The 24,403-nt window shown below is 44.2% G+C and overlaps 1 long non-coding RNA gene across 1 annotated transcript in view; it reads left to right on the forward strand.

Moving 5' to 3' along the window:
• Positions 1-24,403, forward strand: part of LOC138295642 (uncharacterized) — a 43,639-nt gene that overhangs the window by 5,312 nt on the left and 13,924 nt on the right. The gene's annotated exons all lie outside the window — the stretch shown is intronic.

Consider the following 24,403-nt stretch of genomic DNA (forward strand, 5'->3'; position numbering starts at 1 on the left):
CAGGATCCCAGTGAGACAGGCAAAAACATACTGACATACAGGTAAACATGCCAAGGAAGATGGTACTTTCCTACACATGGGGATCTATTTGCTCTTCAGACACTAGGTGACTCCTCACTGTAGTCACACTGGCTCCTGTGTCTCTCAGAGTCTCCACCCTCTGTCCATTAATGCTCACCTACTGCCTGTACTTTTTAGTGTTCTCAGTCACTAGGGTGCTCTGGACCATCTCACTGTCACTAGTGAGACAAGGGTCATTTCAGCTGGCTCCCTCCCACCTGGAACCAACTCCTGCCCAAGCGCTACACTAGCCAAACCCTGGGACTGAGCACCATGGGTGCCGGTGTACTCTTGGGGCATTTAGGGTCCTCCCTCACATGACCTAGCTGGTCACATGCATAACACTTATGTGGGGGACCCCCTTCTACAGCTTTTGCTTGTGAGAACCATGGCTTCTTTTCACTGGGGGACTGGGAATCCTTACCTTGGGACCTAAGTTGGGGCCCTTTAGAGAACCCCCCTCCTGTTTACCCTTACCCCCTTTCTTCTGAGAGGGGACCTACACACCCTTGGCGTGGTCTTCCCCATACCGATTCTGGACCCTGGTGCTCTCCCAGTTGTCTGCTTCCTGCGCAAGCTTCTTGGGATCAGTCAGCTTGCTGTCAATTAGGTGGTGGCGTAGCTCTGGAACACATAAATTGTACAAGTTCTCCCAAGCAATTAAATTGTAAAGCCCTTCATACGTCGTCACCTTGATGTTCTTCACCCAACCATCCAGTGACCTGCAAAAAGAATCGACACATTCCAACCAAGTTTAGGTCCTATGTTTCTTATAGGACCTAAACTTGTCCTTATACTGCTCAGGGGTGAGATCATACCTTGTTAGTAGGGCATCTTTCATGATAGAGTAGGTGAGCCCCTGAGGATCACCTAAGGATGTCAGAGTATCTCTCCCATCTACCTCAAAGTGCTTCCATAGACACCCCCCCCCCAAAGAGCTTCAAGGACCAGATTCATATGGAGAGCAGACTCATACCCCTTGAACCACAGGAATATGTCATCCTCCCTTTTGTAATCTTTCACAAGGTCTTTGGGAATGTGCACCTTCCTCTTAGGCTGCACTGTGATATTGCTGCCACCATTCCTACTGATCTGACTCCTCTGATCCAGCTTCCTCAAGCTGAGCTCATGAGCCAACAGTATCTTTCTTCTCCTCTATGGCCATCCTCCTCTCTTCCATCTCCCTTTGCATCCTAAACTTTTCCAACTCCAGCTGGTGAGCCCTGTGTGCCTGTCTGTCCTGTAACTCTTCAGGAGTCAGACCCTTGGATGACACACCGCTACCTGCCCAGGACACTCTCTCCCTGAACATAACAGGCCTACCCAGTACACCATTGTGTATGGATTCCGCTGGTAAAATTGCATAGGACTGTATTGCAGCCTGGGCCCCTTTCTTCGCCCCACTTGATCCAAGCCATATAAAAGGGTGGGGCATGTAACAATGCCCCTGCTAGGTGACATTCTTCTCTGAATGCCACAGCCTTCTCTACCTCTGTGCTCCATGCACCCCCGCACACATTTACCAACTGCACATATTAGATGGTAAATGTGTTATTGTGTTTTTCTCATTCTTCACAGGATTTGAAAATGCTTCACTGAGGTTGAGGCATCTTTTGACTCTGTGAAGAATGTGGTTAACCTTACGCAATCATTTCAAACCCAGCAAGAAATTTAAACACCATAACCAATGTGGCAACAGAAGAAAACTCCAATCAATAAAAGTTTCAAAACTTTATTTTAAAACCACAAACCCAAAGTCACGTAACTTATCCTCAGAATCAAATTCTAAAGAGAAATTAAAATCATGGGTTGAGCTAATCTACCAAACAAGTTTAATCGACTCAATACCAACACAATGAGACATTCAAGAAGAATAATACATATTAATAATGAAATGGTTTGAGAAAGAGAATCAGTTTTTAAATCAGACATTAGCCAAACAGAATTACAAAGATTTAGAAATCAGGATTTGGACATAGGTTGTCCCTGCTTCTAGCCAAATTAAGACAAGCATGTGTGGGAATGGGCTAACATAAGCATGCAAAGGTCGAAATGAGAGACCAAAAGAAATTTGGAAAATCTTCTATATCGGGCAAAGTTAAACTAACTAAGAAAAATGTAATACGCAGGTGTCACCATGCTAACTTCTACTAAAGAAATGCAGATTGGTGTAAAATAATATTTGGAATAGAATATACCTCTGCTAGAGTCAGTATACAATTCAGTTTCATCAGCAAAGCATGTGGATCATCAGCAAAGTCTGTTAGAAGAACCATCAAGGAAAGTGCAGAACACAGGCTGTAAAGAGTAGCAACTGGAAAAGAACATCCAAGTTTCATGTTAGAAGAAAAAAATGATGAATCACTTTTACATGGTTGCAAATATGAGGTCTGCAGGCCTAATTATGCTAACACAAGTAATATAATGCATTAGCATTGTTATTAGGAGGTCAATGAACTGCTCTACCTTCGTGCAGCTCCCCCATCAGTGCAGCCCAAGTCTGACTGAACTCTGACCCCGGTCAGGAGCTTGAGGCCCTCCACCACACACAGGCTCCCACAGGCTCCTGCCTGTGCCTCATCCCTGGTGTCTCATGGGAGACTTTTGCTCTTCTGCTAGGCTGCCGACCGGCCCTCAGCCTCTCTTTCTATGTCCTCCCCCTTTCATGCTCTTCTGATCTTTGTATTGTGCCTATACGCTTTCTGTGCTTTTTTTGGCTGTTTCCCATTTCTCCGTACTTTCACTCTCATTGTCTATCTCTTGTTTTTTCCCAACTCTCTCTCGCCCCCCGTTTTAACACCGTTTTTCCCACTCCCGCCTCCCAGCTGTCCTCTCTTGCCCCCGCTCCCTACTTAATGGTGGCCTCTGTGTGCCCGCACAGCTGGCGCACCAAAGGCAAGCCCATCTGCGCCTGTCCGTGACCAGCTCCAGAACCCCTGGACCTCCCACCCACCACCTCTACACTCTAGCAGCTCTCCGCACACTCATCCCAGGACGCAACAACAACTGCAAGCTTGCATCACCAGCTGACATTCACGAACCCTTCAGCTGCCTCCGCTGCCGCCAATCCTACACCACCATCAAGATCTTGGACCTGGCACAACCCACCCATCACAACACTCCAACACAGAAGACCCTGAAATGCATCCTCCTCAACATCTGCTCCCTTCATAAACACGCTACTGAAATCTGGGACCTCCTTTATAGCACCACCCCGGCCATTGCTTTCCTCACCGAGTCCTGGACCAACACCACCTCAGGCCTGGACATCGCCATTCCCCAAGGATACAGGATCACCAGGAAAGCATCCCAGCTGCCCCGAGGGGGGGGACCGCCATCGTCCACATGTCCAACATCCATCTGAGCACACCCTCTGAGGACTCAATTAGCCTGACATCCACCCTCCGGGGAACCCTCATCTACTGCCCACCTGGACCCCATACACCCTTCGCCGACTCCATCACCGACTACATCACTGCACAAGCCATCACAGCCACCAACTACACTCTTCTGGGAGACCTCAACTTCTACCAAAAAGAAAGCAATACAAGATAGAATCTCCTCACATGCACACAACAACAAGGAACTCTTCAGCATCATCAAGGAGTTCCCTCAATCCAACAGTGAAACAACAGACATCCCACCCTCACAGGACCTCTTCGGAAGACTCAACACCTACTTCCACCACAAAATCAAGACCATCTATGACAGCTCCAAGGAGGACAACCTACGAGCAGAACCCCCTTCACCGGAACCCGACACCAACAAATCAACGATCACCAACTGGACCGCCCTCACCACCGAAGACACACTGAAGACGAATAAGTCCATACACTCCGGTGCCCATGACCCCACCACATCTTCAACAAAGTCTCTGACACCTTTGCCCCCAAGTTCTGCCTCACCATCAACCGCTCCTTAGCTGACGCCCACTTCCCCTATGACTGGAAGCACGCAGAGATCAACCCCCTCCTCAAGAGACCCTCAGCAGACCCCACTGACCTCAAAACCTTCAGGCCCATCTCCCTGCTCCCATGTCCAGTGAAAGTCATCGCGAAAGCCATCAACAACCAGCTCGCCACTTTCATCGAAGATCACAACATCCTCGACACCTCCCAATCTGGATTAAGAAAAAAACATAGCACCGAAACAGCCCCCCTGGCCGCAACAGATGACATCCACTTCCTGCTGGACAAGGGAGAGACAGTGACACTCATCCTGCTAGATCTCTTGGCGGCCTTCAACACAGTCTCCCGCCACACCCTGATATGCAGACTCCATGAAGCTGGCATCAGAGACAAGGCCCTTGACTAGATCCAATCCTTCCTCCCAGGCAGAACTCAACGAGTGACACTCGCCCCCTTCCTCTCTGACCCCACACCTACCACCTGCAGAGTTCCCCAGGGATCCTCCCTTGGCCCCACGCTGTTTAACGTCTACATGGCCACACTGGCCACCATCGTCAGAAGCTATTGAATCAACATCATCTCCTACCCCCATGACACACAACTCATCCTCTTCCTATCCAACAAACCTAACACAGCCAAACACAACTTCTGCGAAGGCATGGGAGCAGTCGCCCACTGGATGAAAAACAGCTGCCTTCAACTCAACGCGAACAAGACAGAAGTACTCATCATGGGCCCTCAACCCGACGCGTGCAATGACACTTGGTGGCCACCCACCCTCGGAAGCCCACCCCCCACTACGAACCAAGCCCTCAACCTTGTGATCATCCTGGACTCCAAACTCAATATGGACCGCCAAAACAACTCAGGCACATCCACCGGCTTCCGCACCCTCTGCCTCCCACGCAAGACCTTCAAATGGATCCCCTTTAAACACAGAAAGACCGTCACACAAACCCTCATTACCAGCAGACTGGGCTAGAGGCAATGGCCTCTACGCCGGGATCAACAATAAACTCACCTGCAAACTACAGATCATCCAGAATGCTGCCGCCAGACTGGTCCTCGACCTGCCTTAACACTGCCACATCTCTTAACGCCTGTGCACACTACACTGGCTTCCCATAGAAAAAGAATCACCTTCAAGATCCTCACCCACACACACGAAGCCCTCCACGACACCAGACCAGCCTACCTGAACAGGCGACTCAACTTCCACGTACCCCACAGGTCGCTCATCCCAGCTTTCTCTTGCAGAAGTACCTCACATCAAGAAAACAAGAACAGGGGGACGCTCTTTCTCCCACCTTGCAGCCACAGCCTGGAACGCCCTTCCGCTCCACTTCAGACAACCTACCCCCCTCCTCAACTTCACAATGGAGCTGAAGACATGGCTTTTTGAAGAATCAGCTCACTGATGGATGCTATACGCCCCCCCCCCTCAGCACCTTGAGACACAGTAGTTGTGCTTAATAAACACTTGATTGATTGATTGATTAATAAAACACATAATATGCACATAAATTCGGCATTAATAATACATCATCAAAGTAAGTAAAAACATGTCATTAATAATTGCAATCTTTGTTACAGCATCACATTAGGTATGACAGAGAAGTGCATTTATTTTTCTGTGTGTCGCGTGGGCTCTCATTATCCTAAATGAGACTACTGGATTTCTAGGCAGCAGGATCAATAACGGTGTGGGGGACTGAGTCTGACCCAAGTGTAAGGAGCTCTGTCACCCTAAATCCGGTTTTTGCTCCGGCTAACTAGCAGTGCCTCATTTCTCCCACGGGGAAGAAATGATTAGGCAGCCGAGCGCATGACATCTTTGGAACTTCTCAGGGAAGTCGTGGTCACTCAGATCCAAACCAACTCTCTCATTTACAATATGATCTCATATACAAATGACAAAGACAGTATAAGTTTTATATAATGTTTTAATAAAACGACTGTATTTTAGATAATAAGGCGTGAGCCGCAATAACCAGAACAATACAACACAGTAGGATTGAAATAGTCACCAGGAGAGTAAAACATAAGAACAAAGCTATCATAGTGCCTAACAGTTTCTACTCTCCCTCTGCTTGTTCTATTTAGAGCACAGCATGTTAAGCTTCTAGCTTGCCTTTCCGAATCACTGGGGAGACATCAGCCCTCATACCTGAGCAAAGGCCTGTGATCTGGTTCAGCATCTGCAACAAGGCAGTCAGCGTCTAGTTGTGGTTCCCTGGTTGGAATCTCCCTCTCGCGTGTATTGGGACAAGGAAGTGATTTTATAACTAACATGTCATCGTGATCACAAAATGTCCCTACGCAGGAATGCCAAATCTAAACTCCTACCACGTCTATCGGCAATGTACCAGACTGTATCCTTGACTGAAGCACAGAGTGAATATGTTATGGAGAACTCCAGTGCTGAAGTAGGCAAAACAGTGTGATATGAATAAAAAAACAACACCGTAGAACTGGCTATTTGAAAAATAACAGTACGAAGCCTAATAAAAAGCATTTAGAGCAAAGTGCACAGAGGCTCTAAGCTGCCAGCAAATGAATAAAACACATCCAGGGCAAAGTGCACAAAGGCCTAAAGCCTGAAGCTAATGCGCAAAGGATACGTAAAACTAACCACACTACATGTGCACGTAACTTTATACTAATAAATCACATTTAATATTATACATTAAATTTGTTTCACTACTAGCAGTTAGTCTAATGTCTAAAATATACTTCAACCTTACTTTAATCATGTTAGCACATTGTCAATTCTGGTAGGGACAATGTTGTCTGTCACAAATAAAACATGAGCGTTTTTGAAATACGTGTCAGTGCACCTTATTCTATGTTATGCTTTCTAAACGTGAATATAAATGTCACCTAATGCTGATGTCTGTGTCACTTAAAGCATTACTAAAACTTTACACTCCTGCTGCAGACTAAAAAAATTCTACCTCACGCATCAAGAACTTTCAATTCTATTAAGGACACGGATGTGAAGATTATGCTTTCTCTTTCTTTTACTGAAAAAAAACTCAGCAGCAAGTAAACAAAAAACTTCAATACCCATAAATACACAGAATATCACATGGCCCAATCACCATACAGAACCTTCGTATTTAAACCATGACCTTAAACATCACTTCCTCCTTCTTTGAAAAAATCGCATAAGTACTGACACTTGAACACAAACAAAACTCCTTACAATTCGGAACTGATCAAGGGAACAACAAAGTCCACATCTCACTGTACCAACGATCCATCAGCTCAATGGGCACTTGAACAGAAAGGGAGCTTCAGCTTCCAGCTACAGGTAGGAGAAGAACTACAGGATCTATCCTCCCACAGTAAAGCCAGACGAGCAATAAACTCCTTTCCAGTTGTCTTTTGTTCGGACTTTGAAAGTGACAAAAACATATTGGTAATACTTCAAAGGAGAATAATAAGCCTCCAATAGCAACATAAAATTTCAAATATCAATCAATTAGGGCAGGAATAAACTCATAAATGTCCATAAGAACCAGTAATAAAATGTATACAATTGCATCATAAGTAGGGAGGGATAATCTTCCCTCCGTGTCCTTAATAGAATTGAAAATTCTTGATGCGTAAGCTATAAAACTGTTTATTCTCTCAGTACCAGAGAATTTGATTATACTTGTTTAAAGCTGCATCACCAGCACTGAGGCTACATCTACAATAGGCTTATGATAGAACTTGCGAAAAGTAGACTCAGAAGACCAATCTACTTCCTTCATAATGCCCTCTAAACGAGATCCTAAAGCATAAGCTTTAGAAGCCATAGCATCTCTGGTCAAATGTGCTCCAAAATTTGAAGTATTAATACCAGCTTCACTCAACAACCATCTCATCCAGCTGGCTAAAGAAGCCGCAGACACTGGTCTCAAAAACGTTTCAGTAAAGCAATTAACAGTTGCCCCTGGAATCCTTTCTTATCTCTTCAGTGACAATTTCATAATCCTTCAAACATTGCAATTGTGGGTTCTCAGAAAATATAGGATAAGTTACCAATCTGCAATTAATTTTAGATCTCTGGGTAATATTAAAGGTGACACCATCTGGTGAAAAGACTCTCCCAGCTAAGTGTAAAGTTCAGACATCTGACACACATTTACATGAAATGAGACATATTAGCATGGTTAACTTTGCTATGATTTTGTTTTTAAACAAATAACAGTTAGCCAGCCATTAATCCAAAAATCTCAAAATTATATCCACATACTAAAGGGAAGAGTATGTAGGTCTAGAAGGAACAGCCATGCAAATCCCTTTCATCACTTTACAAATTAAGGGATGTTCCCGACAGGTTTACCATCAATGGGCACATGACCAGCAGAAATGGCGGACCTAAAATTGTTAACAGTTCTGTAAGCCAAACCTGACCACTTCAGTTCAACTAAAAAATTCACTATCATGCAAACATCTGCCCCCAAGGGATCGAGAGTCTGCATGCCACACCAACTACTCCGTCTCTGCCAAGCAGAGGCATATCTCTTATTGGTGCCTGTAGCCCAGGCTTGTCTTGGGAAATCAGCAGCTTGCTGAGAAATGCCTGGGAAATTCCACCTCGTCCTGAAACCATTCTGGCCATCAATTGTAGTTTCCTCAGTAAAATCAATGGGTGCTGCAAACTCTCTGGGTTCAGCAGAAGATTCTGACGAGGAAGAAGAAGAATAGGAGTGCAAGCTAACAGCAGATCTACCGGGAACCAAGGTTGAGCCCTCTAAAAAGGGGTCAAGAGACCAATCTCCACCTTCTGTTGTCTGATGTGAGATAGAACTCTGGGGATCATCATGAATGGTGGAAACGCCTATCCCCGAAACTGAGTCCAGTCTTGGGGAAAAGCATTTGTAGCCAGAGCCAGAGGGTCTGGAAAACCAGCTGACGAACTTTGGCAACTGAAAATTGAGGCGTCCACCTCGCATGGACCCCACTCCCAGAGAATCTGCTGAAATAGAAATGGATCCAATTGCTGGAATACTTCAGATACCTGGAATTTAAATCTGCTGTGGTATTCTGGGAGCCAGGAAGAAACTCTGTTGTGGTGACTGAGACAATTGTGCCAAAATTACTTGGCTATCTCTACAAAGCACCTTGGACCTTGTTCCCCCCAAATTTTTCACATAACTCACTGCTGAAATGTTGTCCATCCTCAATAGAATGCAACAATCTGTATTTTGAGGGGAAAAACTCTTTATCGCAAAGGAACACACCAGAAGTTCCAGACTGTTTATATAGAGACCCAATTCCGACTCCGACGGACGACGTCCCGTTGAAAGAGAGCTGCATCTTGCTCCCCAAACCCATCAGCTGGCATCCAATTCGATCACTATCTTTGGGGAAGACCAAAGGATGGCCCTGACATTCCAAGCTTCCATGTGCTCTAGCCACCAAAGAATCTCCGTCTTGACTTCTTTGGAGAGAGAAATCTGCTCTGACTAAGTCAGGCCTTTCCGTAGGTGTTACATTTTCAACCTCTGTAGGGCATGATAGTGAAGTGGGATTGGGAAGATGGCTTGTATGGAAGAGGTCAGAAGGCACACTATCCTGGCAATCGACTTCAAGGACACAATCTGGCTGACTGATGCAGACCTCAATTCTTTCTTGCTATTAAGAATTTTCTGAGAGGGAAGTATCAACTGGGCCAGAACAGAATCTATCAGAAAACCCCAAAAATCTATTGATTGTGAAGGATTCAATAGTGACTTCTGCACACTGATGATGAATCCCAGTTCCTGCAATAGCTGAATAGTCCATGATAAATGACCATGGAGAGTATGCAGGTTCCATGACATCAGCAGAAGGTCGTCCAGATAAATGATCAACCGGACACCACGGGACTGTAGGGACTCCACTACTGGTCTCATCAATTTCGTGAAGCACCACGAGGCTGAGGACAGCGAGAACGAGAGAGTCTTGAACTCTAAACAAAGGTCCTTCCATTAGAACTTGAGGTCCAGGCGTACTATCCAGTCACCTTCCACTAAAACATCTCTCAACATGTGAATCCCCTCCATCTTGAAACGTCTGTACAAAATTCATTGGTTGAAGTCCTTGAGGTTTAAAAACAACCGTTGACCCCTACCCTTTTTGTCCACCGAAAAGATTGGACTGGTAAACACCTGAGGGTGAGGAGTGGACAAGCATACTTCTCCTTTGTCTAACAGGGTCTGTACCTCTAAGTCTATAAAAGACTCTTCTGCTTAGAAAAAAATACATTTGGAAGGGGAGGGGGGGGTCTGCCTTGGAGTATCAGAAAACTCCAGTTTGAAACCTAACATAGTCTCTAGGACCCAAGGATATCCAGTAAGTAATTTCCAATTGTTGAGAAACAATCCCACTCTGCCCCCCAACGTTACCTCTGAAAAGGGAATGATCCTTACCGGCATATCCAGAATCCTGGATCGCTCCTTGTCCATGCGAGGTCCTTGTCCTTGTTCTGCGTAACCTGGATTGCCCCCCTCTGGAGCGGGTGGGATAGAAAGTGGTGTCAGTCGACTCTCCATACCGGCCTTCCTTCCCACAAGGAAGAAAGGATTGATGAGGGTCTGCAAAAGAACCTTGTCCAAGACCATGCCCTCCATAATATGCTGCCCTGGCAACATGGCTTCTTTTTTTAGGGACATCTGGGCCTTGTCCAGTGTGGAGTACATGGAGCAAAACTTTGCGAAAGCCTTGACAAAAGGTACTGAAAGAGTAAACCCTCAGTCACTGGGCCTGCTTCAGAGGTGGCGAGGTTATTTAGTTTAGGATCAGTACGCATTAGAATGGACCTTCTGCGCTCAGAGGAAATGGCGAGATTGGTGTTCCCTAATTGAAAGATTGCTCTTTGTGCCAAATCTATCAATATCAGCGTCCACAGGCAAAACAGATTTCTTAGATTGGAATGCGGGTTCCAGGATTTTGGTTAAGGGTCCTGACATAACCAGTAATTTGGCTTTCTTAGGGTCTCTGGAATATTTCTTCATGAATGCCACCATGGTGGGATCAACCTTGGTAGTATCTGCTACCTTCCCCTCCAAATCAGTTCTGGAACATTCCGCATGTAGGTGGGCATAGACCTCTTTATCAAAACTTTTACAATTGAGCGATTGCAGATATTTCGCCACTTCAGGGGTAGAAAGCCAATTCGATGCTCTGGGATGAATTATTTTAGTGGGATCAAATTTAAGGACTTCGGGATCAGAAGGAGAAGCAAGCTTCTTGAGTCTTTTACTGGGACCAGGTTTATCCGAACACTCCGAATCTGATGACAAAGCCTCCCCGTCCTAGAATTCTCTGAAGAGGATGGGGAAAACAAAGGGCCATATTTATACTTTTTGACGCAAAACTGCGCTAACGCAGTTTGCGTCAAAAAAATTAGCGCCGGCTAACGCCATTCTGAAGCGCCATGCGGGCGCCGTTTTTATTCAATGACGTTAGCCGGCGTTAGCCGCCGGCGCTGCCTGGTGTGCGTGAAAAAAAATGACGTACACCAGGCAGCGCCGGCGTAGGGGAATATGGAGCTTGGGCGCCAAAAAATGGGGCAAGTCAGGCTGAGGCAAATTTTTCGCCTCAACCCGATTTGCGCCATTTTTTTCGACTCCCAACCCCCATTAAAATGACTCCTGTCTTAGCAAAGACAAGAGTCCTGCCCCCTTGCCCAATGGCCATGCCCAGGGGACTTCTGTCCCCTGGGCATGGTCATTGGGCATAGTGGCATGTAGGGGGGCACAAATCAGGCCCCCCTATGCTGCAAAAAAATTAAAAAAAAATACTTACCTGAACTTACCTTAATGTCCCTGGGATGGGTCCCTCCAGCCTTGGGTGTCCTCCTGGGGTGGGCAAGGGTGGCAGGGGGTGTCCCTGGGGGCATGGGAGGGCACCTCTGGGCTCCTTCCGAGCACACAGGTCCCTTAACGCCTGCCCTGACCAGGCGCTAAAAAATGGCGCAAAAGCGGTTGGACGTCATTTTTTTTGACCCGCCCACTCCCGGGCGTGAATTTTGCCGGGGAGTGTAAATACGGCGCACATGCCTCGGAGTCAATTTTTTAAACGGGAACGCCTACCTTGCATATCATTAACGCAAAGTAGGTGTCCACGCTAAAAAATGACGCAAACTCCATGGACTTTGGCGCTAGACGCGTCTAACGCCAAAGTATAAATATGGAGTTAGTTTTGCGTCGGAATCGCGTCAAAAAAACCGACGCAATTCTGGCGCAAACAGAGTATAAATATGCCCCAAAGAATCTTTATTCATACTATAATTATGTCCGCTGGCGCTTTTGCAGTGTAATTTATCAAAGGCCTCTGCATGCGCGTCAGAAGATGCAGAATCAGCCGCTTTTTCTTTACCCTTAGGGTTAGCGCCCTCTGTCGGACATTCCAGCATCCAACCTTGGGTGCGAGCATAATCTGAGAGCTGGCCTAAAAAAGGCCCCAATGCCCTGAGCAGGGTCTCTTTAACAGACAGCTGCACTCTACAGTCTGGGGCTTTAACCAAATTCATTTCAAGCTGACTACTGAGAAAATAAACAAACAAACAAACTTCTTGCGGTTGCATTGCTGCTATGAGCTGAATTCAAAAAGCACAAAGCTTCAGAAACTCCTGTTCGCAGTGCAACGTGCGTAGAGGAAATACAAAAGGGACTACGCTAGCAAGCATAGTTCCCTCCCCACTCCACTGATGGCCACAAATGCGAGTCGGTGTGCATAAACGCTGATCGCGAAGTAGAACTCATTCAGAAATGAAGATATTGAAGGAAATAAAGCGTGCTGAATCGCATAGCTCAATACACTCAGAGAAAAGTAAGTATAAGCAAATATTACAATACGAGCCAGTAGATTAAGCAGTACTTATTTAGATGCGGAGCAGCAAAGAAGGAGGAATTGATGATTAAGGTCATGGTTTATATAAGAAAGTGCTGTATGGTGATTGGGCCATGTGATAATATTCTGTGTATTCATGGGTATTGAAGATTTTTGTTTACTTTAATGTGATTGGCTGCTGAGTTCTTTTCAGTAAAAGAAAGAGAAAGCATAGTCAAAGCCTCCAGCCTAGACATAGAATTCATAATGCATCCAGCTTTCATGCCTCAATAAACAAGTCAAGATAACTCTTGCATTTAATGTTTCTGCTGGAGAGAAGGCTTGAGTTTTGTCTAGTGGCAGTTTTGACTTGCCATAAAGTAGAACAGAGGTTTAATATAGCTGTTGCAAAAAACAGATCTGTATTTTTTGTGATGACCTAAGTGTGTAAGGAAAGCCAGCTTTTACCTGTGCTTTAAAACAAATTAAATGCACATGAGAGAGGAGCTTTCGAGAGACGATGGGCAGGGAACCTCAGGAGGAGTTCGTGGGGGGCAAAAAAGATTGTCACCACAGCGCTAAAGAAGGCCCTGGGCCAGCCCTCACTTCTTAATATGAGAAAGGTGGTTTAAAACTATTTTTTCTTTCTGTGTTTCTCAGGAGATGCACGAACTGGGATTCTCGTTCATTTGTAGCCTTCTTCTGCTGTGCTTTGTCTCAGAGTCTCTGCTCGTTCTGAATAATTTTGATTCCTGTTCATTTTCAGCCTTACCAGTTTCTATGCTGTGTGTGTGTGTATCTGCTATTTCTGCATCATTTCTTAGAAAGCCCTGCAGGCGCTGCTAGAGGACCGGAAACTGTGAATTCCTTGCATAAATGATAAAGCACAGAGTAATAACTAGGCCATCAATCTGGAAGTGATCATATGTTTGCTGGTTCATATTAATAACAACCATAATCAATATGTCATTGACAGAGAGGAAACATTGTAATGAAGCTTCACAGTCATTTTAAAATGAAAAGAAATATTTCTGCATGCGCGATGAATACCCTTATTTAACATAGCACTGTGTCCTCTTGGTGTACATTCTGGCATTTTTCATGGTACTCATTTTTTTTCAGAATGACATCTCTATTTGTCTGAATGACTCAAGAGATGCATTGGTGTTTTTTTTAAAAGAGCGCGCAGGCCCATTGCACAATGACATCAACAATCACCCAGGTGAAATAAATTGCAAGGGTCCCATTTGGAAAATGAATTCTTCAAAAGTGAATGCAAGCGCTTAATTCTGATGCAATTATCGCGTCCCGGGAATAGAGCTAGCCAGCAAGTACTCTCAGATATGGCTTTTAAATAAAAAAGGTATGCGTATTAGGCGATGCACAAATGTGCGGTCATTTGTTTTAACCAGCCTGCGCCTAGCTTCCCTTCTTGTTTTTCTTGGTTCTCTAGTCTAGTCCTCCATTCGACCCAATCCATCCCTTTCTCATCCCAATACCACCTTATTTCTTTACTGAATACTTTTTAACATTTCTGATTGTTTATTATTTACTTTACGTTTCTGTGTGTGTTTTAGTTACTTTTTTTAAAACAGTTTTTCCATACTTCCATTTCCAGTATCGCCTACTATGGTGGGAGCAGGCAGCGCCAGCAGCGGTGCTGGTAGTATAAACGCCCCCCGCAACCCCTGCACTGCCTGTGTGCGATGGCAACTGGAAGCGATGCATGGGCGTAGGAACTGTGGGGGGCGCAGGGGATGTCTCTCGCCCAGATTTTTTGAGGTGAGGGGACACAGGGGATAATAGTGGGGGGGGACACGTGGACAAACAACCTTGATGCCGTCCCTGTTTAAACTTCACTAATTTTCAGTGCATTAAAAGCACGAGCACTAAAAACGAATGAAGTTTAAACTGGGTTGCTGATTTTTTTCCTGAATCAAAGCTGGCGATTCCTGTTGCTGGGGCTGCTGCAGCTTCCCTGACACCAAGGATTTTTATCTGAACTGTGAGCTGGAATCTAGTGCATCACAGGTGCTAACGCGTCCCAATCCAGATAATTTACTCACTCTGGGACTCGTTTAGACCGATGAATCTTTTGACCCTGATTGAAGTCTCCTTAAGACGAGATAACTAGTCAACATGTCAATCAATAACCTCATCAAAAATCACAATAGCAGATCAATCAAAGTAATCAGTAACGTCAATAAACTTGAAACACACCATGACCTTTCAGTCATGAATAACCACACAGAGTTTAGTATGATTTATGATATTTATTCCCTATTGCTTACACTCTACTAGCAAGTTTATTAGTCTCAAAACCAAGAAGCACATCAACATTGTCATAAGATGGCAACTCGAATAAGATTTCATCAAAGCAAAGATCATGAATATTAGAACATAGCACGTCGTCAAAATGGATTATCTTTAGCAGAGTATCATTAGCGCATTATTCAACAAAGCATAGATTCAGTCATTTGTCTATTTGCGTCCGTGTAGTGAATCCCTTAACTAACCTCGAATTAGCATTGGCATGTTGGGCTTCATGTAAAACGATTTAGCAACATCAATTTAGAAAACCTCTATCTAGGGTCTCTATCAAAGAAGCAGTTGGTACCTAGAAAGAAAAGGCAAAGAGACAATTACAATTTCATCATCATATAGTTACCCTCCGTAATGGGTCAGCATACAGAGTCAGTCTTCGTCCTCAGGACATCAGTTGGTTTGCCATCAGCCAGGAAACACAGCAAAGTTCAGCAAGACGGGGCAAAAGGGAATACCTCCGTCATAAGGAGGAAAAGTATGAATTAGACAAGGCAATGTAAGTGAGGATGGTTTGCAAAGTTCAAGCAGCAAAGTCTCTGGGTAGAGTAACAATGTGGCTGGGCAATATCAAAGGCACGCAATGGCATATAACGGCATGTAATAGCTGGTAATCCCTTGGTAATGCTAATTTCTCCTTGTGTCCATGAATTTTATATAAATCTTGTTGTACAGTCCCCCAATTTCCAATTGGGCAAGTTTTAGCGCACCATCATCTCCACCCAATAATCCATCGGTCACCACATTACGATCGTCACCCCATAACAGTTCTCATGTAGTTTATTGGCTCCTGTAATTGACGTCTTCAACGGGTAGAATGTCAGGTGAGGAATAAGTGACATTTGTTACTCAAGTCAGTAGTCCCATTGTTTTCCCTAGTCTAAATGACCTTGTACCTGCTACAAATTACACTGTTTCATTCAGCAAGAATGTCTCCTTGGGCAAGTCGAGTCTCATGAGAAAGTTTTTACTACGGTTACACTCATCTTCCAGCTTCTGGAAAAGTACGACTACATGTCCTTCAGCAAGTCAGCACACTGCACGTTATAAAAACACATTAATATGAAACCGGGCAGGTAGGCCCCAACTCATGCTAACTAAGGCCTAGTGATTAATTAGCAATTTGTAATACATATAACTCTTAATACTAATACAAATCATACATTAGTACATTAATATTTCATTATTAGTCAATTTCATTAATCATTGAATACATTGGTGGCCACTCCCCGTGGGCACATTTCATACACATGCGTTAACGTTTACATTTTCTATGCAATTTCACTAAGCATTATATTGCAAGCTTCTCATGTTAATTATTAGATTTTAATCACACTCCATCAATCCCTCCTCTGATGACTCTTGTCATCACACAAATCCACTCTTTACTTTTCTTTCACTTTCTTAATTTCTTAATTTCAATTTGTCCCCCCATTTTTAACTTTTCGTATTTGGCTTTGAATATTTTCTCCCTTTTCTTTTCTTCCCTCCTCATATTGCGTTTTGCCAATTTTTCCCTAATTCTTTTACTAAATTTACATGATAACCATAGTCCAAATAAGCAAGCTAAAACAATCAATATTCCCCCTATTATTTTTGCAAGTATCCCCTGCCAAATATTACTAAACCAACTTCCCACATTAGCAAGTCCCTTTCCAACCCTTTCCCAAACTCCAGGTTCTTTCAGCTTTTCCAAATCTGTATTATCTCGTGTTAGGTTATTAAGCATACTTCTAATCTTATTACTATTGTCAGGTATGAAGACACAACAGTGGTGCTCATTAAGCATTCTACAGACTCCGCCACTTTTCGCTAAAAGAATGTCTAAAGCAAGCCGGTTTTGGAGAGTCATAGGCCTCTCTGCAGCAAGTTCAGTATCCATCAGGAGTATAGCCCCTGTGAAGTTTGTCAGCATGTTATCCACAATAGTATACAACTTTCTAATCTTTATTGAATTCAAGATAACTCCCACTGAAGGAATTATTGCTCCAAATATATCACCTGCAACAGCAGCCACTGTCTCTCTTTTCTGTCTAGTATGATGTAATTCAGACAATTTAGGAAACTTCATTAAGTCGTCAAATTGGTAGATCTTTGGAAAAACTATTCCCAAATAACATGTCCCATACCATCCCTTTGGAAGACGGTAATAAGCATTAAGTCCACATTTGTAATAGATCCCAGGGATCGCTGGATCCTGTCCATTTAACATGAGCGTCCACTTACTTTGAAACAAAAACACATGTCTGCACTCACTTGTTCTCACAAATAAAGTGTCATGATCAGATTTTGGCCTGTATATACAAAGCTTTCCTACGTGTAATGCATCTATAGCTAATCTGCCTTGTGTATTTATCGCACTATAAGCATAATCATTTGCAAATGTTATTTTCTCTAATCCCTTTTCTAGATTTTCTTTTAACGCTTTTCTTCTATCATCAGTGTGATCTAAAAAGCTCTTCTCTACAGGCGTTAGTAAGCAGGTTAGATTATTGCGATGCACATAAGCTGTACCAAACGTCAGTGTAGGCTCAAAGAAACCCCTAACTATTTGATACCATTATCTCTAGCTATCCTACTAAAATATTCATTTATAGGCACAAACGAGAACACTATATCTAGATTAGAATAGAAGTACTGAATATATTCTTGATCATAAAGCCTTGTTAATAGCAAACTACAACTTATCCCGTAGGTTAGTGGCAAACTATGATAAGTAACCCCTTCTTGTACTGACGAAGGAATCTTTGTGCACACATAACAATTCTTCGCATCCATTGTTTCAACATACTCATTCAACAAGCGATAGAAGACATTAGTAGATAGTTCCCCTTTCGTGTTAGTTCCCTCATGCAAATATTTTGTATCTTGCTCAAATCTCTCCCATGGTGTTAATGTAGCAGTCTCAGGAGTTGAAGCATTGTTAGTCTCACTCTTATCCACCAACAGTATTCCCACAATAACAGCTATTATTACTATCACACACACAACACCCAAAATAATACTCAACCATCTACGAATCCTACTCCTATTATTGTCATCTCTAGTGTTAATCATGATCTGTATAGAATCAGAAAGCAGAACAATATAGAGGCAACAATCAACTGAGGATGGTCTAAAAGCTCTTTTTTTCTTTTTTTTTTTTCTCTCAAGCAAAGTCTCTCTTTAGCAAGTATTTACAGCGTCTTCACTCACTCCCAGGATCCTTGTCAAATCAGGATAGCAGCTTGTCACAATCGGTTTTCTCAGGTCAATTCAGGTTAACAGTGTCACATCCGGTAATTTGTCCGTCTCTTTTTCTCTCAGCTTTCAGCCTTACTTTTAATTTTAACACAATCTCTCTTTTCTCTGTTGTCAAATTCAGGTGCCGTAGTATTGACCTGGAATCTCTCGATCAAAACAGAATGGCAAGAACTTTTGCTGCCACTCAGCTGATGTTGCATAAGCCCATTCAGGACCTGCGTATCTTCTGTTTGCGACTCTCTTTCTTTTCAATTTGCGATAACCCTGCAATTCTCCTTCACTCAGATCCTTCCTCCTCGTGGTATCGACTTCTTCTTCTATTGTTTCATCTATTACCACTTTCTCTTTTGCAGGTTGTGGCCCTGGCCATTTATCTCCTTTCAATGTCCTTTTACTGTTTGACTTTTCAGGTTGCTGGTCAATGCCCTCCTCTTGTGTTATGGTGTTTTCTCTTGATGGCTCTGCAAGCGGCTCAGGAGGAGTCTGAACACTCTGGCTTCCTTCTGTTTCACCTCCTTCGTCTTCCGGGTCTGTCAGGCGCTCAACTTCAAATCCGTATCCGTCTACGTCTGGGAGAACCTCTCCTTGTGTCAGTTCCCCTGGTACCTCAGTTGAGATAGGCTCACTGTCACCCTATTGGGTTTTGTTTGCTGGTTGAGTAACCAAGCCGTCCTCAACGGGCTCTCCTTCAGTCTCAGTTCCCCTTTGATTACTCTTCGGGCCTGAGACTTCCTTTCTTGTAGCTGTTATTTTCGACAACTCAAGTTCCTCATCAGTTGGACACGTCACCTTCTTGGTGTGACTGGTATGTATCCAGTTTGGGACTCCCGCACACTTCACAGCAGTAGTAGTTGTATCACTTGATACGTCCCCTTCCAACGTGGCTCCAAACACGACTTCCTCACGTGTTTCTTGACAACGACCCAGTCACCGGCTTTCAGATTGTGACCTGGATCACTTATCGGTGGCAGTGTGGTTGCTTCCAACTGGTGAGAGAAAGAGCGGACCACATCAGCCAGACCCTTGCAGTAGTCCAACACCATATCATCTGTGACATTCACAAGAGCATTTGCGGGCACCACGGGCAATCTCATAGCTCGGCCCATGAGAATTTCATGCGGAGACAGTCCTGTTTTCCTGTTGGGTGTATTTCTCATCGACATCAGCACTAAGGGCAATGCATCTGGCCATTTCAAAATTGTAGCTGCACACATTTTTGCCATTCTCGACTTCAAGGTACCATTCATCTGCTCCACTAGTCCTGATGCTTCAGGGCGGTAGCTACAATGCAACTTCTGTTCAATGTTCAGTGCGGCACACAAGAGCTTAACCACCTCGTTGTTGAAGTGACTTCCCCTATCTGATTCTAAAGAGATCGGAAACCCGAAACGTGGTATCAATTCCCTGAGCAGCAACTTCGCGACTGTGAGACTGTCATTCCTACGTGTAGGGTAAGCTTCAATCCAGTGGCTGAAGTTGCACACAATCACCAACACGTACCTCAAACCTCCACACACAGGCATCTCATTAAAATCCATCTGCATCCTGCTAAATGGACCTCCTAATCTCCCAATGTGGCTCAAATTCACCACGGTCCCTCTCCCCGCATTCATCTGCTGACAGATGATACACCTGTGACCAATCACGTCTGCGGCTTGTCTGATCTTCGGGTTAAACCAATCGATTTTAAACAGCCTGATCATGGCATCTCTCCCAATATGTGCTTGACCATGGTAAAACCTCACAAACTGTGACAAAAGACTGTTTGGAAAAAACATTTTCCCTTCATCTGAAACCCACAAATCATCAGGTCTTTGTACACATTGCAATTTAAGCCAAGAGCGTCTCTCTTCTTTGCTGGCACGTCCCTGCAACAATTTTAACTCTTCCATTGTGTCAACCACCCTCAATGCATAGCCTGTGTATGTCTCATTTTCAGTTTCCGGTAACAACTCCCACTGATCTTTGAACGATATACAGTTCAATGCACAAAACCTTGTGACTTGATCTGCATATCCGTTCCCCATTGACACAAAGTCTTGCGACTTAACATGAGCACTGCATTTCACCACGGCAATTTCAAGAGGTAACTGAATCGCATACAGCAATTCCTTAATTCTTTCACCATTTTTCACTGGAGAACCAGAAGAGCTCAGGAAACCTCTCTGGGACCATAACTGGCCAAAATCATGGACAATTCCAAATCCGTATCGGCTGTCAGTATAGATAGTCACTTTCAGGTTCTCAGCAGCATGGCATGCCCTAGTAAGAGCAATTAATTCAGCCACTTGAGCGGAATACACTCTTTTGAGCCAAGATGCTTCCAGGATACCGGTGATTGTACACACAGAGTATCCAGCTCTCAGTACTCCCACTGAGTCTCTCAGACACGAGCCATCAACAAAGATAATCTAATCATTTTCCTCCAATTGGGTATCTTTAATATCAGGTCTCTGTTTGGTGCACAGTTCTGTTACCTCAAGACAATCATGTTCTACTTCCTCAGCATCATCAATATCTGTATTTTCAGTAGGAAGCAAAGTTGCTGGGTTCAACACAGTACATCGTTTCAAAGACACATTAGGTGACCCCAGTATAATCGTTTCATATTTCGTGAGTCTCACATTTGTCATATGCTGTGTCTTAGTTCGGGTGAGTAGTATTTCAGCTGAGTGTGGGACCATTACTGTTAAGGGATGTCCCATCACTATGGCTTCACACTGAGTAAGGCTTTGGCCAACTGCTGCAACTGCACGCAAACAACCCGGTAAGGCTTCTGCGACTGGGTCCAAAGTAGCTGAAAAATATGCTTCTGGGTGGTTTGCACCTCCATGGACCTGTGTCAAGACAGTCAAAGAACAAGCATCTCATTCATGACAAAACAGTACAAAAGGCTTTGTGTAGTCAGGCATACCTAAAGCTGGAGCCCTGCACATGCTCTCTCTCAGTTCAATATATACCTTAATTTCTTTCTCAGACATAGTCAGGGTACCCGGGCCATCCATAATCTCCTTGACAGTCAACCTTACCAAAGGCTTAGAGATAATCGAGAAGTTGGGAATCCATTGACGACAGTAACCCACCATTCCCAAAAATATCGTCACATCTCTCTTGGATGTCAGGGGATTCATCTGCAATATGGCTGTCACTCTTTCTTTAGAGATTTTCCTCGACCCTTTCTCAATCAAATGGCCTAAGTACTTCACTTCTTTCTGACAGCACTGTAGCTTCTTTGGGGTCACCTTATGTCCATTCTTTCCCAAATGATTCAGTAAGGCAATTGTGTCATACCTGCAGTCATCTTTAGTTTTGGATGCAATCAATAAGTCATCAATCTACTGCACTAGAGTCAAATTAAAAGGCAGTTCTAATGATTCCAAATCCTTCTTCAATATCTGACTGAAGATGGAAGGCGATTCTGAAAACCCTTGAGGAATTCGACACCAACTGGAAACCTTGTCCAAGAATTTGAAACTGAAGAGAAATTGGCTATCCTCATAAAGAGGCACCGAAAAAAATGCTTATGAAAGGTCCACAACCGTGAAACACTCTGCATCGCATGGAACCTGAAACATAGTTACGGCTGGATTTGGCACTATGGGGCAACATTTTACCACTATCTCGTTAATTTTTCTCAGGTCTTGGACAATTCAAACTTTCCCACAAGGCTTTCTCAGCCCCATTATTGGCGAATTACATGGGCTGCTCAAAACTTCTCTTAAGACCCCTTGCTTCACAAAGTCTGCAATTATCTGCGTCACTTGTATAAGGACATCTTGTGCCATGTGGTACTGAGGTACCTGGGGAAACACAGCATTTGGCTTCACATCTACTTTGACTGGTTCTACTCCTTTTATCAGTCCCACTTCTTTTCCTGTCAAGTCCCACACCTTCTCGGTCACTGTTCCCTGCAATTCGGCTGGCAGATCAGTCACAGTGAACATCGGGAAGAAGCTTATCAAAGGGTGTTCCTCATCTGTGGGCTCCGACTCTGGCTCTGAGATCTGACCATTGTCCCCCTCGTCATCACTGTTTGTCTGCACCTCAATTCTTCATTAGAACAGGTGATTGAACACCTTGTCTTACATAGAAAGTCTCTTCCCAGTAGGGATACGGGACTTGAATCACAAACTACAAACCTATGTTATCCCTGGAAGGTACCAATCTCAACTTGGACCGGATCTGTAATTGGATTTGTCAGGAGCTGATTTGCTACTCCTACCACTCTTATGGTACTCCCTGAAAGTGGCAATTTCGGAACCTCTGCACTTCTGACTGTAGAGAGTGTAGCTCCTGTGTCAACCAGGAACGAAACCTTGTGACCCATCACCTTCCCTTGCACATAAGGTTCCCTATGATCTACTTCTAGGGACACTGCAAGCCTACACTCCTCACTACCTGAACAATCATCCAACCAATCATTGTTTATTCCATTTTCACCACGCAATGGGAACTGTTGTACTGTATTACTTTGACTCACTGGTTGGCCTGTGACCTGTTGAGGAAGCATCACCTGTTGCTGTCCCATTGGAGCTAATGGCAACTGCATTTGCTGTCTAGGTACCATGGGAACCTGCTGTTGTATTTGCTGCAACTGTGCAGGTTGAACTTGTGGCATTTGCATTTGTTGCATAGGCTGGAGACCCTGCATCTGAACCATATTATTCTCGAATTTCGGATTTTGACCCCTCATTCTTGGACCCCTCACATTTTGAAATTTACTGACATCATTGCTTTGTTGAACAACACCATCCTGCACCATCATTGGGCACTCCTGCTTCCAGTGTCCGACGCCTCCGCACGCATGGCATGGTAACACCTTTTTCATCCCTTGCACATCATTTTGAACCACAACAGTATTCAAGTCTGGACCACGGTTCACAAAACCTCCCCGACCTCTGCCTCTTTGTTGCGTCTGAAACATTCTGTTTCCTTGAGGTTGCTGTTGTACCACCTGCTGTACTCCATTTCCCTGCATCCCTGCCTGAGCTGCCTTAATTTGCATCACCATCACCTTCTCTTTCAGCTTTCTCTGCTTTAGTTCAATCTCATCGCTACAGTATTTTGCATACTGCAACACCTCATCAATCGGCTTTGCTTGCCAACAGATCAAATGATTCTTAATCATCTGGCTAATCTCTGGTCGCAATCCCTCAATGAACCTGAACACAAGATGATTCATGTCTTTCGGTTCTATGACCTCCGAACCACTGTAATGTTTGAAAGACTTCAACAACTCATAGTAAGCATGTATCGACTCTTTGCCTTCCTGTGCCGTTCGATCAATTTTCTGCCAATCAGTGACTTTCGGCGACACCTTTTGTTTTAAAAACTCAATCACCTTATGGTAATACCTCATCACATCAGGAGACGGTGCTCCAGTAATCTTATCCCTTGCCGGTTCCTCTGTCGGCTAATCCACACCCCTCTTGCACTCAAGCCACAAATCAGCTGGAACTATAATCTCAAACAATGTATTCAAGTCTTCCCAGAGACATTTCGCAAGCTTCACAAACCTGTCTGTCTGCTGGTACCACTCTATCGGCTTTTCCCTTCACCTGGGATAATCATTTGTGAATGACAGAATGTCACCTCTAGACCACGGTACATGAATTAGAACCCCTCCAGCTGTTTCCGGGCAGTCACCTTTCCCTTTATATCTTTTCTTTGCCCATCTGCCTTCCCACTTCTCTAATGCTCCCCAAACTTGAGCACTCTGTAGTATCTCTTTGAGGTGTGCCTTCAACCCAGTAGTCTTCATATGGTCAAAATCTTTCGTTTCGAAGTCTAACCTGTAACTCCTTTTCAAATGCTTAGTATTGTCTAAGTCTATGCCGTATTTGTCCGCTACGTTCTGCTTCAGTGTATGATTCTAATCTGTTCACTCCCATGGTCCCTTCAACTAATTCTGCTGCTTCCACACCAAACCTTATAAAGTTCAGGTATTCCTCTCTCTCTGATCACTCTGTTGTTACAGGAGTAGCCTGTGGAGTGCTAAGCTTGTCTAACCACTCAGTCAACTGTTGTGCTGTCAAGCCCTGCAACAAGATATTTCCAGCCTG

This window comes from Pleurodeles waltl, chromosome 1_2 (assembly GCF_031143425.1).
Source record: "Pleurodeles waltl isolate 20211129_DDA chromosome 1_2, aPleWal1.hap1.20221129, whole genome shotgun sequence".
Taxonomy (NCBI): domain Eukaryota; kingdom Metazoa; phylum Chordata; class Amphibia; order Caudata; family Salamandridae; genus Pleurodeles; species Pleurodeles waltl.